Genomic DNA, 17,450 nt, shown 5'->3' on the forward strand with positions numbered 1-17,450 from the left:
CACCAACGTTCATAGCATGTTCACAACAGCCAAAAGGTGAAAACAATTCAAATGTCCATAGCAGATTAACAGATAAATAAAATGTGGTATATGCACACAATGAAATATTATTCATCCTTTTTTATTTATTTATTTATTTATTTATTTATTTATTTTTATTTTTTTTTTTTAATTTTATTTTTTTGATATACATTGTAGCTGATTAATGCTCCCCATCACCAAAACCTCCCTCCCTTCCCCCTCCCCCCCTCCCCCCCAACAATGTCCTTTCTGTTTGTTTGTTGTATCAACTTCAAATAATTGTGGTTGTTATATCTTCTTCCCCCCCCCGTTTGTGTGTGTGTGTGTGTGTGAATTTATATATTAATTTTTAGCTCCCTCCAATAAGTGAGAACATGTGGTATTTCTCTTTCTGTGCCTGACCTGTTTCACTTAATATAATTCTCTCAAGGTCCATCCATGTTGTTGCAAATGGCAGTATTTCATTCGTTTTTATAGCTGAGTAGTATTCCATTGTGTAGATGTACCACATTTTCCGTATCCACTCATCTGATGATGGGCATTTGGGCTGGTTCCAACTCTTGGCTATTGTAAAGAGTGCTGCGATGAACATTGGGGAACAGGTATACCTTCGACTTGATGATTTCCATTCCTCTGGGTATATTCCCAACAGTGGGATGGCTGGGTCGTATGGTAGATCTATTTGCAATTGTTTAAGGAACCTCCATACCATTTTCCATAGAGGCTGCACCATTTTGCAGTCCCACCAACAATGTATGAGAGTTCCTTTTTCTCCGCAGCCTCGCCAGCATTTATCGTTCATAGTCTTTTGGATTTTAGCCATCCTAACTGGGGTTAGATGGTATCTCAATGTGGTTTTGATTTGCATTTCCCGGTTGCTGAGTGATGTTGAGCATTTTTTCATATGTCTGTTGGCCATTTGGATATCTTCCTTAGAGAAATGCCTCCTTAGCTCTTTTGCCCATTTTTTAATTGGGTTGCTTGTTTTCTTCTTGTAAAGTTGTTTGAGTTCCTTATATATTCTGGATATTAATCCTTTGTCAGATGTATATTTTGCAAATATTTTCTCCCACTCTGTTGGTTGTCTTTTAACTCTTTTAATTGTTTCTTTTGCTGTGCAGAAGCTTTTTAGTTTGATATAATCCCATTTGTTTATTTTTCCTTTGGTTGCCCGTGCTTTTGGGGTCGTATTCATGAAGTCTGTGCCCACTCCTATTTCCTGAAGTGTTTCCCCTATGTTTTCTTTAAGAAGTTTTATTGTCTCAGGGTGTATATTTAAATCCTTAATCCATTTTGAGTTGATTTTAGTATACGGTGAGAGGTATGGATCTAGTTTCATTCTCCTGCATATCGATATCCAGTTATCCCAGCACCACTTGCTGAAGAGGCAGTCCCTTCCCCAGTGAATAGGCTTGGTGCCTTTGTCAAAGATCAGATGGCAGTAAGTGTGTGGGTTGATTTCTGGATTCTCTATTCTATTCCATTGGTCAGTGTGTCTGTTTTTATGCCAGTACCATACTGTTTTGGTTATTATAGCTTTGTAGTATAGCTTAAAGTCAGGTAGTGTTATGCCTCCAGCTTTATTTTTTTTGCTGAGCATTGCTTTGGCTATTCGTGGTCTTTTATTGTTCCATATAAATGTCTGAATAGTTTTTTCCATTTCTGAGAAAAATGTCTTTGGAATTTTGATGGGGATTGCATTGAATTTGTATATCACTTTGGGTAGTATGGACATTTTCACTATGTTGATTCTTCCAATCCAAGAGCATGGAATATCTTTCCATCTTCTTGTATCCTCTCTAATTTCTCTCAGCAGTGGTTTGTAGTTCTCATTATAGAGATTTTTCACCTCCTTGGTTAACTCAATTCCTAAGTATTTTATTTTTTTGGTGGCTATTGTAAATGGGCAGGCTTTCTTGATTTCTCCTTCTGCATGTTCACTATTGGAGAAAAGAAATGCTACTGATTTTTGTGTGTTGATTTTGTATCCTGCTACTGTGCTGAAATCATTTATCAATTCCAACAGTTTTTTTGTAGAGGTTTTGGGCTGTTCGATATATAGGATCATGTCATCTGCAAACAGGGACAGTTTGACTTCATCTTTTCCAATCTGGATGCCCTTTATTTCCTTCTCTTCTCTGATTGCTCTGGCTAGTACTTCCAACACTATGTTGAATAGGAGTGGTGAGAGTGGGCATCCTTGTCTAGTGCCTGTTCTTAAAGGAAAAGCTTTCAGCTTTTCCCCATTCAGGATGATATTGGCAGTGGGTTTGTCATATATGGCTTTAATTATGTTGAGATACTTTCCCTCTATACCTAACTTATAGAGGGTCTTTGTCATGAATGAGTGCTGAACTTTATCAAATGCTTTCTCAGCATCTATAGAGATGATCATATGGTCCTTGTGTTTGAGTTTATTAATATGGTGTATCACATTTATTGATTTGCGTATGTTGAACCAACCTTGCATCCCTGGGATGAATCCCACTTGATCGTGATGAATAATTTTTCGTATATGTTGCTGTATTCTGTTTGCTAGTATTTTAGTGAGGATTTTTGCATCTATATTCATCAAGGATATCGGCCTGTAGTTTTCTTTTTTGGTTATATCTTTACCTGGTTTTGGTATCAGGATGATGTTTGCTTCATAGAATGAGTTTGGGAGATTTGCGTCCGTTTCAATCTTTTGGAATAGTTTGTAAAGAATCGGTGTCAATTCTTCTTTGAATGTTTGGTAAAATTCTGCTGTGAATCCATCTGGTCCTGGGCTTTTCTTTGTTGGGAGCCTTCTGATAACAGCTTCAATCTCCTTTATTGTTATTGGTCTGTTCAAATTTTCTACGTCTTCACGGTTCAGTTTTGGGAGCTTGTGTGTGTCCAGAAATTTATCCATTTCCTCCAGATTTTCAAATTTGTTGGCGTATAGTTGTTTATAGTAGTCTCGAATGATTCCTTGTATTTCAGATGAATCAGTTGTAATATCGCCTTTTTCATTTCTAATTTTTGTTATTTGAGTCTTCTCTCTTCTTTTTTTTGTTAGCCATGCTAATGGTTTGTCAATTTTATTTATCTTTTCAAAAAACCAACTTTTTGATTCGTTGATCTTTTGAATAGTTTTTTGGTTTTCAATTTCATTCAGTTCTGCTCTGATCTTAATGATTTCTTTCCGTCTGCTAACTTTAGGATTGGATTGTTCTTGTTTTTCTAGTTCTTTAAGGTGAAGTGTTAGGTTGTTCACTTGCCATCTTTCCATTCTTCTGAAGTGAGCATTTAATGCAATAAATTTTCCCCTCAATACTGCTTTTGCAGTATCCCACAGGTTTTGGTATGATGTATCATTGTTTTCATTAGTTTCAATAAACTTTTTGATTTCCTGCTTGATTTCTTCTTGGACCCATATGTCATTAAGTAGAATGCTGTTTAATTTCCATGTGTTTGTATAGTTTCCAGACTTTTGTTTGTTATTAATTTCTAGTTTTAATCCATTGTGGTCTGAGAAGATACATGGGATAATTCCAATTTTTTTGAATTTATTGAGACTTGATTTGTGACCTAATATGTGATCTATCCTGGAGAATGATCCATGTGCTGCTGAGAAGAATGAATATTCTGAGGTTGTTGGGTGGAAAGTTCTGTAGATATCTGCCAATTCCAATTGGTCTAGAGTCTTGTTTAGATCTTGTGTTTCTCTACTGATTCTTTGCCTAGATGATCTGTCTAATATTGACAGTGGAGTGTTCAGGTCCCCTGCTATTATGGTATTAGTGTCTATTTCCTTCTTTAGGTCTAATAGAGTTTGTTTTATAAATCTGGCTGCTCCAACATTGGGTGCGTACATATTTATGATTGTTATGTCTTCTTGATGGATCAGTCCTTTTATCATTAAGTAGTGTCCCTCATTGTCTCTTTTTATGGTTTTTAGTTTAAAGTCTATTTTGTCAGATATAAGAATAGCCACTCCAGCTCGTTTTTCTTTTCTGTTTGCATGGTAAATCTTTTTCCATCCTTTCACTCTTAGTCTGTGTGAATCTTTATGGGTGAGGTGGGTCTCTTGTAGGCAGCATATAGTTGGGTCCTGCTTTTTGATCCAGTCAGCCAGTCTGTGTCTTTTAATTGGGGAATTTAAGCCTTTAACATTAAGAGTTGTTATTGAAAGGTGTTGATTTATTCCTAGCATTTTATTGGTTGTTTGGTTGTCTTAGGTGTCTTTTGTTCCTTGCTTTCTGATTTACTGTTTGGTTTCTTTGTTTGTTGGTTCCTTAGGTTGTAGATAGTGTTTTTGTTAGCTTGTTTTCTCTTCACGAATGCCATTTTTATTGTACTAGCGGGTTTAGATTTTTCTTAGGTTTTTATGGCAGTGGTAGTTATTTTTCAGGAACCAAACCCAGTACTCCCTTGAGGATTTCTTGTAAGGGTGGTCTTGTGGTAGTGAACTCCCGCAGTTTTTGTTTGTCTGAGAAATATACTATTTGCCCCTCATTTCGGAAGGATAGCCTTGCAGGGTAGAGTATTCTTGGCTGGCAATCTTTGTCTTTTAGTATTTTGAAAATATCATCCCATTCCTTTCTAGCTTTTAGGGTTTGTGATGAAAAGTCTGATGTTAACCTGATTGGGGCTCCCTTATAGGTGATTTGACGCTTCTCTCTTGCAGCTTTTAAGATTCTCTCTTTGTCTCTGAGTTTTGCCAATTTGACTATGACATGTCTTGGAGAAGGCCTTTTTGGGTTGAATACGTTTGGAGATCGTTGAGCTTCCTGGATCTGAAGATCTGTGATTTTTCCTATACCTGGGAAGTTTTCTGCCACTATTTTGTTGAATATGTTTTCAATGGAATCTCCATTTTCCTCCCCTTCTGGAATACCCATGACTCGGATATTTGAGCGCTTGAGGTTGTCTGATATCTCTCTCAGATTTTCTTCCATGTCCTTGATTCTTTTTTCTTTCTTTTTGTCTGCTTGTGTTATTTCAAACAGCCCATCTTCAAGTTCAGAGGTTCTCTCTTCAACTTCGACAAGCCTGCTGGTTAAACTCTCCGTTGTGTTTTTTATTTCGCTGAATAACTTCTTCAGTTCAGCAAGTTCTGCTACATTTTTTTTCAGGACATTGATTTCCTTGTATATTTCCTCTTTCAGATCCTGTATACTTTTCCTCATTTCATCATGATGTCTAGCTGAGTTTTCTTGTATCTCATTCAGTTTCCTTAGAATTATCACTCGAAATTCCTTGTCAGTTATTTCAAGGGCTTCTTGTTCTATAGGATCTAGAGTATGAGATTTATTAACTTTTGGTGGTGTACTTTCTTGATTTTTTGTATTTCTGGTGTCTTTTTTTTGGTGTTTATTCATTGTGGCAGGGGGTTTCACAGCCCACCGGTTTGAGACTAATGACTAACTAGGATGTTGCTGTGGTTGCCAATTTAGTATGGCTCCCGCCGTTACTGCTCAGTTGGCCTCTAGTGTCTTGTGTGTGTGGTTGCCTCGGGTCTTGGGCTTCTCCGGGGATCCACCTTTCTGGTCAGCTTGTACTCTGCTGGGCTGGTGGATCACGTACCACAGGGTGTGTGATCTCTGTTGAGCTTTCACTTTCTGTACAGGACTTCTCCCCGTTCCGTGTGCTCTGGCCCAGGCTGTTAGATTGTGCAGTGGCGACCCCACCGGGTGTGTGGTTTCTGTCGAGTCTCCGCCTCCCTGGCCGCACGTCTCCCCCCTCTGTGCACACTGTGCTGGGCTGGGGCGTGTCTTCTGCCCCCCTCGTCTATCAGCTGGGCCTTCAAGACCCTGCTCAGCACCGCCTCGCCCAGGAAGTCTACCAGGTTTCTGCTAGGCACAGACGACCGGTCTCTCTGGGTGCCTTTGTAGCACTGTGTAGATCTTTCTCGGGTCTTGTTCACCTTTGTATCCCCCCGGTATAAACCGAGTCTAGTGCCCGCCTGCAGCCTGCTCTCCGGCAGGTTCAAGCGGACCTGGGAACTCTCCTACCACACTATTCCCAACCAGAAATTCGTTAGGCTTTTTTCCAAACTGGTGGTCGCAGAGATGGTATCTGCCTCCCAGTAACAGGAAGTTTACCGGGGCGGAGTCCAGGGTGTGGTGGAGTGACAGTCGGCCCGCCTGTACTTCCTAGCCCTCCCAACACTGGTCGGGACGCCCCACACCCCCGCCAGAGAACCGGGGAGGGAGTGGGAGAGGAGGCCGGCCCGCAGGGTCCGGGAAGCCCCGCGCCAGGCCAAGCAAATGGGCTCAGTGATGGCCGAGCAGGGCGGAGCTGCCCGCACCTGGGAAAATGGAGGCAGCACCGGGGCAGTGAGTGGCCTGGTGGTGCAGGCGGGGAGCCACGTGGGCATTCACCCCCCGAACAGAGCTGTGCCAGGGATCACTCACAGTGCTGTGCCAGGTCGGGCGCTCGCTCTGTCTCTGGTTTGTTGCCTTCCGTGTTCTCGGCGCTGCCGCCTCGGGCTGTTCTGTCGCGGCGCCGCTCGGGCGCTCCCAGGAATCTTCTTTAATGCCGGCCTGAAACCTCGAATCCTGAATAGGGCAGCTGGCCGCCTTCAGTGCGGCCCCAGCCTCCGGGATCCTGGCTGCATCCACAGCAGCCCTGGCGCCGTGTTCCCTGTTTCAAGACTCGCTTTTGCAGCTAAGAATCAGTTCTTTTCCTGCTCCACACTTCAAAGCTGTTGCCTGTAAATGAGGCAGCCTCTCCTGCCAGGGGCAAAGTGGCGTTGAGCCCCCACGACCGGCCAGCAGCAGCAGACCTCCCTTAAGAGATGGCCAGAGGAAGGTCCACAAGTTTCCCGGCTGCCTGAGGCCCAGTGGCCACCTTTTCCACCTCAGCTACTCCGCGCCAGCCGCCGCAGCCGCCGCCATCTTGAAACTCTCTTATTCATCCTTAAAAAGAAATGAAATTCTGACATATGCTATAACCTGGATGAACCTTAAAAAAATTATGCTAAGTAAGCCGTAAAAGAACAAATATCTCATGATTCACTTATATGAAGTGTCCAGAACAGACAAATTGATAGAAATAGACAGTAGGTTAGTGGTTGCCAGAAGAAGAGAAAGGGGGAATTGGAGAGTTACTGTTGAATGGTGCTATGGGTTGAATGCATTCCCCAAAAGTTCATGTGCTGAAAACTTAATCCCCATCGTAACAGTGTTAAGAGGATGGGAGATCTAATTATGACATTTGAAAAGTGGGGCCTTTAAGAGGTGATTGGATCATGAACACTATGCCTTCATGAGTGGATTAATCCATTCATGATTAATGGGTTACCAAGGAGTAGATGGGTGGCTTTATAAGGAAAGCAATTGAGCATGTGAAAGTTCTCTTGCCATTCTCACCATGGGACTTCATAGAGTCCTCACCAAGAAGGTCTTCACTAGATGTGCCTCCTGCACTTTGGACCTTCCAGCCTCCAAAACTCTAAGAAATCAATTTCATTTCTTTGTAAATTACTCAGTTTCAGGCATTCTGTTATACGCAACAGAAAACTGACTAATATAAATGGGTACATAGTTTCTGTTTGGGATGATCAAAATATTACAAAAATAGATAGTGAATCATTACACAACATTGAGAATGTACCTAACACCACTGATGTACATTTAAAAATTGATAAAATGATAAATTCTATATTATGTATATTTTGCCACAATAAAAATTTTATAAAAAGAATATGGAAAGTTTTTTGTACTATTCCTGCAATTTTTCTGTAAGTCTGAAATTACGTCAACATAAATAGTTATCAGAATAAAAAGAAAGCCTACCAGTTTAGGATGAGGTCATCACAGTAGTTAGTATATGTCTCCTTTGAGAAGAGCACATATTTCTACAGGACTAATCCCAAATCTCCCCATCAAAGGATTGGCTCTATCAAATATGCCCCCAAAGGAATCCTGCTCCTGCCTGAGGGTGATCTTTGCTTTCTGTTCCATTGACTATTCCTTTCTCACCTGGTGCCTTTCTTCCATCTAAGAGTTCTACAATCTCAGAGGTTGACTTCAGCTGGCACATGTGTATTGAGGCAAGGGGTCTTACTGTGGCTTGACAATGCCCTCTACATACCCAATAGATAGAAAGTACTCCCCAGTTTTATGCAGATATAGAAAGAGCTCATTGCCTTGGTCCAAGTGCTGTGAAATAAGAAACTTCAGCCATGGGTGAGGTTCAAGTATAGGATTTCTCTAGAATCAGGACATGTATACAATATCTATACATAAGAGATAAGATAAAATTATTCTAGCAACTTCATATTGACCACATGTTAATTTCTGGTTATCTCCACATATAGCTACTGCATATTGGAATTTACATAAGACTGGCAAATATATGTTATCTTATTTACATATGATAGAGGAATTAAAGATTTCATAAGTTAATTCTCTTCCCTAACTCACTTGTTTAGTTCTATAAACTCAATTCCAGGAATGTTACAAAGGTTGATTTATGGAGCATAATGAAAAAATGTGAAGCCCCATCTATCCTTTTTCTCCCCTCATTATTGTATTAATTCATTTCTGTTGCTTATAACATAATGCACAGAACTGGGTAATTTATAAAGAAAATGAAATTTATTGCTTACCATTTTGGAGGCTGGGAAGTCCAAAGTCCAGGGAACACATTTGGTGAAGTCCTTGGTGATGGTGACAGTGACAGTGACAGCAGGGTATCACATTGCAAAGTGGTGGAGCAAAGAGAGTGAAACTCTGACATGCTCTTCTTTGAAAGCCCTCAGAACCACACCCTTGACAACCATTATTAATCCATTTACTATGGCATGGTCCTGTATTCTATCACCTCTTCATAGCCCCAGCTTTTAATTATCATAATAGGATTTCCCACCTTCCCAACAGTCCCAGTGGAAACTAAGCTTTTAATATATGACCTTTGGGGGACACAATTTAATCAACCCACAGAACATACCTCGTTTCTAGGCAGTTCATCCTCAAAGTCAGAAAATTCTCCCTGTTGAGTTGGATGTGGTTAATGATAAATAATTGTTATTTCTGTTGGACTTTGAATTCGTTTTTCTGTCTGTCATTCCTATTTGGGTAAAAAGTAGAAAAGTTGAACTTATTGATATAAGTACTACTTTTTTGTGTCATATCCTCCTCAATCCCTAGTCACCTGTTCATAAGAAAAAGGACAAATCCCCATTGTTTCAGTGTTCCTAAAGTTGTTATCACAGATGCTGTGGCTGAAATCCCATGCACTCACCCCCTTTTAAGATAGAGATGGGGATATAGTCATTATGGACTCATCTGCTTAATTTTGTTTAGGAAGAACAGGAAGAATAAAACCGTCTTCTGGCCAAGTATGACTGACAGTAGATATTTACCTATAATTTACTAAATCAAAATGTTACTTTTCCAATGAAGCATATCCAGTGATACTTCATTTCTCCTTTTCCTAAGATGAAATAATCATAGTAATTTCTTTTTTTGAGACAGATAGAAAAACAGTATTTATTATCCTAATTTACAAAGGAGAAAACTAACATATGGAAATGAAATGACTCACTCAAGTTCACATAGTAAGTCAGTGGCAGGGCTGGAAATAAAAAGCAAGTAATATATAAAGAGCATGCTATTATCCACTCTGCCTGAGGATTTTCTCCTTTCATTCTTTCTTACTTTAAAAAAAAATTTTTTTTACCATTTTTCATTGTATAAATATAAGGCATACAAAATGTTTTGATATACATCTAAGTAGTGATATAATTACTATATTTAAGCAATTGAACATATCCATCACTTCTATTGTTACCTTTTATGTGTGTGTGTGTGTGTGTGTGTGTGTGTGTGTGTGTGTGTGTGTGTGTGTGTGTGGTAAGAGCACCTAAAATTTACTCGCTTGCATATTGTCAATATACAATACAATATTATTAACTATAGTCCTCCTGCTGCATATTAGATCTCAAGGCTTATTTATCCTACACAACTTCAAGATTGTATTTTTTGATATGCAGCTCATTTCCTTCTCCTCCCCTCCGCTGGTAACCACAGCTCTATTCTCTGTTTCTATGTATTTGACTTTTTAAAACTTTCACATATAAAAGAGATCATGTAATATTTTTCTTTCTGTGTATGAGTTATTTGACTTAGCATAACATCCTCCAGTTTCATTCACGTTGTTGCAAATGACAGGATCTCCTTTTTTAAGGCTGAGTAATATTCCACTGTATAAGGGTACTTCAAAAAGTTTGTGAAAAAATAGAATTAAAAGATAATACAAATCTTTTCATGAATTTTTGAAGTACCCTCTTGTGTGTGTGTGTGTGTGTGTGCACGTGCGCACGTGTGTGTGTGTATGTATACACACACCACAATTTCTTTATCTACTCATCTGTGAGCAGACACTTAGGTTGTTTCCATATCTTGGTTATCATGACTAATGCTGCAATGAACATGGGAGTACAAATGTCTCTTTGAAGTATCAATTTCATTTCTTTTGGGTATGTATCCCTACATGAGATTGCTTAATCATATGGTAGTTCTATTTTTAATTTTTTGAGGAAATTTCATACTGTTTTTCATAATTGCCATCCCATTTACATTCCCACCAACATGGTACAAGGATTCCCTTTCCCCAAACCTTTGCCAATGCATAACTTTTGGTTTTTGTTAATAGTCATCCTAATAGGTGTGAGGTGATATCTTATTGTGCTCTTGATTTGCATTTCCCTGATGACTAGTGATGCTAAGCACCATTTCATATACCTGTATGCCACTTTTATTTCATCTTTGGAAAAAATGTCTATTCAGGTCTTTTGCCCATTTTTGTTTGAGTTATTTATTTTCTTGCTATTGAGTTGTATGAGCTCCTGATATATTTTGGATATTAGCCCCTTATTAGACTTATAGTTCACAGATACTTTCTTTTAATCAGTAGGCTGCCTTTTCATTTTGTTGACTGTGCAGAAGCTTTTCAGTTTCTTGTAGTCCTACTTGTTTAATTTTTACTTTGTTACCTGTGCTTTTGGTGTGATATCCAACAAAATCACTGTCAAGGCCAATATCAATGAGCTTTTCCCCTGTGTTTTCTTCTAGGAGTTTTATAGTTTCAGGTCTTAACATTTAAGTCTTTAATCCACTTTGAGTAGACTTTGGTGTATGGTGTAAAATAAGGGTCCAGTTTCATTCTTCTGTATGCGGACATCCAGTTTTCCCAACACCATTTATAATAAGATTCTTAAGGATATTCCCCACGTAAAGATGAAACCAGTTCTTCTTTTCTCCCAGAACCAGATCATCATGAGTGGGATTTTCAGAATATCCTATTTTTCTATGTTTCTAATTGTTTCTCTATAGAGTTTGTGTTTTTGTCAGAATTCACATTTGAAAGAAAGCCAGAAAATGTGCTTGTTTTGGGAAACCTCCTATGAAGGAAGACAGTAGCTCATTTTTGAGTGGATAGTTCAGAAATAGTAAAGTTTTCATTTTTTTCATAACATCTCATTTAATAATTATAACAACTTCATCAGGTAGCTGAATTTTCAGAAAAAAGTTTCCCATTTTACATATAAGAAAACTGAGGCTCATGGAAGTGTATAACTCCCTGAAGGTCACACAATTAGAAGGGGGTTAGTCGAGGCTGTTACCCCTGCAATATCTTCTCTCCTTCCAGCAAATAGGCCTCAGACCATTCCTATTCTGTTGAACTTAAGGTAATGATGTTCCCTTCTAGCAACCAAGCCATCTCTCCTTTCTCTGGCCCTGGGAATCCCAGGTACTCAAAAAATCATTTCTCCCATTTTTCACCACCCCTCCCTGGTCCCATCCTAATTCTCTCTCCCCATAAAAATCCCTTGAGTCTACCTGTACCCCTGTTTTTGTAGATTAGGAGTTTCCAACTAATTAGACTTAGTATCGACCAGACTCTGCCATCCTTCCCAAGTGAATATTGAGAGCTGAGAGAATTCTCAGGGGCTGTAACAGTCCAAAAGAGGAGGCTACACTTACCACCTGGCTTCTTAAACTCTTCTTTCAAGGACAAAATTTTAGTTCCAGCTGACAGGGGTCAAGTTTAGATGATAAATATATATATATATACACATATGTGTGTGTGTGTGTGTGTGTGTGTGTGTGTGTGTGTGTGTGTGTGGAAATGAATAGAAATGCTTTTTCCTCCTTGCAGTTTCAGGTGCTGTGACTGCCCCACATCTTGTACTTCCCATTTCCTATTTTCCCATGAGGGAGCCTAACAAGTCAGACAAGAAATCGAAACGGGCTCTATGTCTGTCTTCATGAGGCGTGGCCGCTCTGATACTTACTATCTGTGTTCTAGGTCTTGGGACATGGTGCAACTATGAAGAATTGATATCTCATCAGAAAATTGACATCATTCACTATGTAGGTTTGTTGCGGGCTTTGACATACAAAAGAAGGGGAAGGCCCTCTATTTCTTGACCTTTTTTCTTTGAAATGGAACCTACTGAAGACCCACTTTCCGAGTGGGTGTCAGTTGAGCAGGTTTGTTAGTGGAGATCAGAAGTGCCTACTCAGGATTCAGCCACTCAGAGAGTCCATCGCTGCAATATGAGGTGGTGGCTTTGACTGTAATACCATTTCACATGGTTTTTATTCTCAGCCATACATTTGTTTCATATCTATTCATAAAAGGTCATTGGTTAAAGTTATGAATCATAAGGAATGTTCATGTTGGAATATAAGAAGTTGATGAGGAGCATAAAATCATTACTCAGAAATTCACATGAAGATTATTTTTAAAATTAAAAATAGGAATTATGAAAAATTTAAATTTATAAAAAACTAGAGAAAAGTTACAAAATTATATATTAGATACTATGTATTTGCCATGTCATATTTGTTAGAATTGCTTTCTATCTCTCTCTCTTCTTTTGGTGGTGAGCCAGTACAGGGTTAGAACCCTGGACCTTGATGTAATCAGCATCATGTTCCAACCAGCTGAGCCAACTGGCCAGCCCCTGTTTCCTGTCTCTTTTTTATAAGTAGTAACATTTATTGATATAGTTAAAAATTTACTCCTTTCCCTTCCTCTTCTTTACTTCCTCCTTCCTCAGAGGTAACCACTCTACTGAGTATGTGTGTATTATTCCTTTGCATGTTTATATCATAGTATATATGTCTGTGTCTATAAATATGTGTTATTATTTTAAGTTATATATATATATATTCTATTTTTGAAATTTATTCATATTCATTGTCAAAAATATTCTAATCTAATAAGTATTCTATAGCACATCAAGATGTCTTTAGAACTTAATTAAACCCTTGGAAAAGTAAGCACTTGGAAACTAAGCATGAATATTATTTTTTAATTTTTTTTAGGCTCTAGATGTTAAAAACAAAATCAAATTTATCAAAGAAAGTTTTGTTCATTTCTGATGTAGCAAAAAATAGTTAAATTTCAATCTATACTTTAATGCATATATTTTTATCCCTGAACTAAATGTGATATTTAAAATATTTTTAATCTGTCCATAAATTATGCTCCTTTATAATTAATTTAAGGTTAATTCAGTAATGTAGACCACTTATTTAATGTGGATAAGTCAAATTTGTCTTTTTAGATGTGTATTAGGAACATTATAGTGATTTTAATAAAATTGACTTAACAATGTAGCCCTTAACTGTAATAATATATTGGATAAATATATACAAAATAAAAACCAATATATTATTGATATAGTAAAAGATCCTTTCAGGAGAACATAGGGTCTCTTTCTTTGAGGAGAAAGGGGCATAAATAGGACTGCTCAGAATGAAACAGAACAATTTAAAAAAAAAAAAAGGAAAAGATCCAATAACAGAAACTATAAGTCAAAAAGTAAGCAAATATTTTTTAAGCTACATCCTGGTTCAGTTAACATTTAACTATTTATAACTTTGCTTTCTGTTGCTGGAGCAAAGGCTTTGCCCCTAAGAGCACATCATAAGAAGCCAACCAGTGAGCATCTCTCCATTGAGGCAACTGCTGCTGTCCCTCCCACTGCTCCTGAAGGCCCAAGGACAGCGCCACGAAGAAGCTTCTTCTGGGTGTCCTGCTTTTCACCATTCCTGCAGAAGGAGTGACACAGTCAGGTGGGTACTGAGCCTAGTCAGGAAGTTTTCTCCAGGACTAGTTCAGGGGAACTAGAGTACAGCAACTTTGTTGTTGTTGTTGCTGCTGCCGCTACTGCTGTTTTCAGGAAGGTATGAGTGCAGGATGGTGGATAAGTTATCTATTGCTGCATAACAATTTACCTCAAAACTTAGCAGCTTGAAATAACAAAGTTAATATGGCATACTTACTGTGGGTCAGAGAATAGGGGGTGGCTTAGCTGATGATTCTGACTCAAGGTCTCTCATAAGGTTGTAGTTAATCAACCAGGACTGTAGTCTCATCTGAAGGCTCAAGGAGAGGACCTGCTTCCAAGTTCACTTGATGTGGTTATTGTCAGGATTCAGCTCTTTGCATGATGTTGCATTGAGGGCCTCAGTTCTTCACTGGCTATTGGTCATAGAACTCCCTTAGTTTTTTGCCACGAGGACCTTTCTATAGAGGAGCCTATAACATGTCAGCTGGCTTCTCCAATAGAGAGTGATCCAACACAGGGAGAGAACATGCTCAGCACAGAAGCCACAGCCTTTTTAGAAATCACATACCTCATTCCAGGTCTATTCTATTCGTTAGAAGTGAGTCAGCCTGCACCCACACAGAGGGGAATTATTTTTTAACATATTTTTTAAACCAGTATAGATGCTGATGAATATGGATATACCTGGCATAAGGAAATCCCAGGGAGAAAAGAGAACTGGATTTGCTTGTCGTAAGGGAACACCACTGCCTCTCACTTGAGAGAATATGAAGGGATGTGTGGTTTTTGCTAGAAAAAGAGAAGTTGTTACAAGGGTTGTGGTATTCACTCTCTGATCCTTTCAAGCACCCAGTCTGGGTAACATGAGAGAAAATATAAAATCATAGAAGTAGCTTGGACTTTAAATCAGAGAACCAGTTTCTCCTAATTGAATTCCCTTTGTGAAGTCCCTGAACTCTGAGCCCCAGTTTCTTCATCTATACAATGGGGATAAAAACAACATCCATCTGACAAAGTATTGTTATGAAAATTGCGTGAGATCAGTTATAGGCAAAATGTACTTTGTGATGTGTAAATGTTCTAAAAATTAGTTTTTATTGGCAGTAAAAAAAACTTTGATGTTTTGGCATCCTTTATCTTTCTATTACTGCCACTAAGGCCATACTCATTTTCTCAAGTTTGAGACACTCATTTCTCTATAGTATTACTACCAGTGATAAATTATTCAAAATCTCATACTTCAGCTAATCATGCTATTTTGCTCCAGGTGTGTATACTGACAAGGTTACAAATCACTAGCAGTGAGATGATTAAATCACAGGGTATAAATATATGGTTTACTTTCCCATTCTCCTAGTTCCTGTCGTATTGACTGAAGTTCTCCCTCTTTCTATTGAAGTCTGTCTCCTCCTGGCTTCCTCTCCCTAAATACTCTGTTTCTATTCTTTGCCCAGGGCAAGCATTTCTTAAGAAGCCCTTGCATCTGAGGAAATAAGAATTCAAGCTCTTTATCCATTTCCTACTATGAAGAAGAACCAACTCAGCTTAAGACCTCATAGTGCTTCTAGGCTACGTCACTCTTGATTCAGTTAGTCATTATTCACTAATTTATTTTCCACACCATAGTATTTGTTAAATTTGTTTTCCTAAGCAAGAAAAAAAAAAAAAAACAGTTAATATAACAGTCATTAACCCCTCTTTTTCTCTTGTGGGTCTTAAGAGGAAATAAGTCAATAATAAGTAATAGCATGATCCTTGTGTTGTAGCCATGGGGAAACAAGGAGCAGAAAATTGGTCCTGAACTGGCACTCAAGACCTGCAAAAAAGGAATGGAGAGGAAGGCAAAGATACTGTAAAGGTCTGGACCATGTGGTTTGCACACTGTTCTATTCCTCAGACTTTGCACTAGCCACAAGTGTTCATCTATCATAGCCAAGTCAAGGTTAAGATGAGCCATTAAAATTCTATCTATCCCCAGCAGCAAGTGTTCAATGGGAGAAATCTCAGAATTTAACCAGTGGTGGGAGGATGGGATGCTACATGCTTTATCCATTATACTCCATGAGTCAGCTGTGCTTCATTTTTTGTGACTGCTGTTGGCTGTTCTATCCAGATGAAATCTGAAAGGAACCTGGAGGTGGGAGTTGATATGAGACATCTTTAATTTCTCTTTTTAACAAGACAGCTGAACCAAAACCTGCCTTTTAACATCGATATTTTGCATATACCATCACTGAGATAATGCCATTACAGGTACTTTGTAAACTGTACTGTATATACTCTGTCAGGAGGCAGCCTACCATCCACAGTGAAAACAAATCAAGGAAGAAAGTTGACAGAATAATCTTCACATTGTCTCTCTCTACAGACCTGAGAGGGAAGATGTTTATTTTCGCTCAAGAATCAACCACAGCCTATGTGTCCCTGATCCCCAAGGTGAAGAAGCCACTGCAGAACTTCTTGCTGTGCCTGAAATCCTCACGGACCTCACCTGCCCTTATAGCCTCTTCTCCTACAACACTCCGTCCCAGGACAATGAGCTGCTTCTCTTTGTCAACGAAATGGGAGAGTACATGCTGTACACTGGGAATTCTAAGGCCACTTTCCAGGCCCCCCCATGGCCCTATGCCCCAATCCATGTCTGTGCAAGCTGGGAGTCTGCCTCTGGGATTGCTGAACTCTAGGTGAATGAGAAGACTGTGGGGAGGAAAGGTGTGAGGAAGGGGTACTCTGTAGGGGCAGAGGCAAAGATTATCCTGGGATAAGAGCAGGATTCCTTTGGGGGACATTTTGGTGCAAAACAATCCTTTGTTGGGGAGATACGGGATGTGTCCTTGTGGGATTATATTCTTCCCTTAAAGCAGGTGTGTGAGTTCCATTATGGAGGCAACCTCCTGAATTGGCAGGGCTTGACTTATGAAGACAAAGGCTATGTGGTGACTAAACCCAAGGCGTGGGCTTAAGCCTCATTCCATTTAGTCATGATTTATGTTTAGTGATAATCACATACTCTTTGAAATTAAATCCATTAATTTTATTTTTGTTTTCTGGCTCCATTAAGATGGTGTAAACTACATTGAATAAGCAATAAGGAAAGAGAGAGAACAAGAAAGAAACAACAATGGCAATAATACATTGAACTTTTAGAAGGAGAGAGAACAGAACTGTGGTTACTAGAGGTGGAGGGGGAAGAGGGAGAGGGAAGGAGGTAAATGAGAAATCAATGAAAAATTAGTTAATGGACACAAAGAATGATTACATATTGTAGCAATGAATAAGCTAACTATCCTAATTTGACCATCACACATTGTAACAACTGTTGACAGTCAACTTTGTATCCACAAATATGCATAATCAATTATGCTTCAGTGAA

At 38.9% G+C, this 17,450-nt stretch overlaps 1 pseudogene; it reads left to right on the plus strand.

Annotated features, from left to right (window-relative positions):
- The window catches only part of LOC134384337 (mucosal pentraxin-like), a 43,086-nt pseudogene extending 26,046 nt beyond the window's left edge, over positions 1-17,040 (plus strand).
- Positions 17,041-17,450: the final 410 nt, after the last annotated feature.

Source organism: Cynocephalus volans, chromosome 8 (assembly GCF_027409185.1).
Source record: "Cynocephalus volans isolate mCynVol1 chromosome 8, mCynVol1.pri, whole genome shotgun sequence".
Classification (NCBI taxonomy): domain Eukaryota; kingdom Metazoa; phylum Chordata; class Mammalia; order Dermoptera; family Cynocephalidae; genus Cynocephalus; species Cynocephalus volans.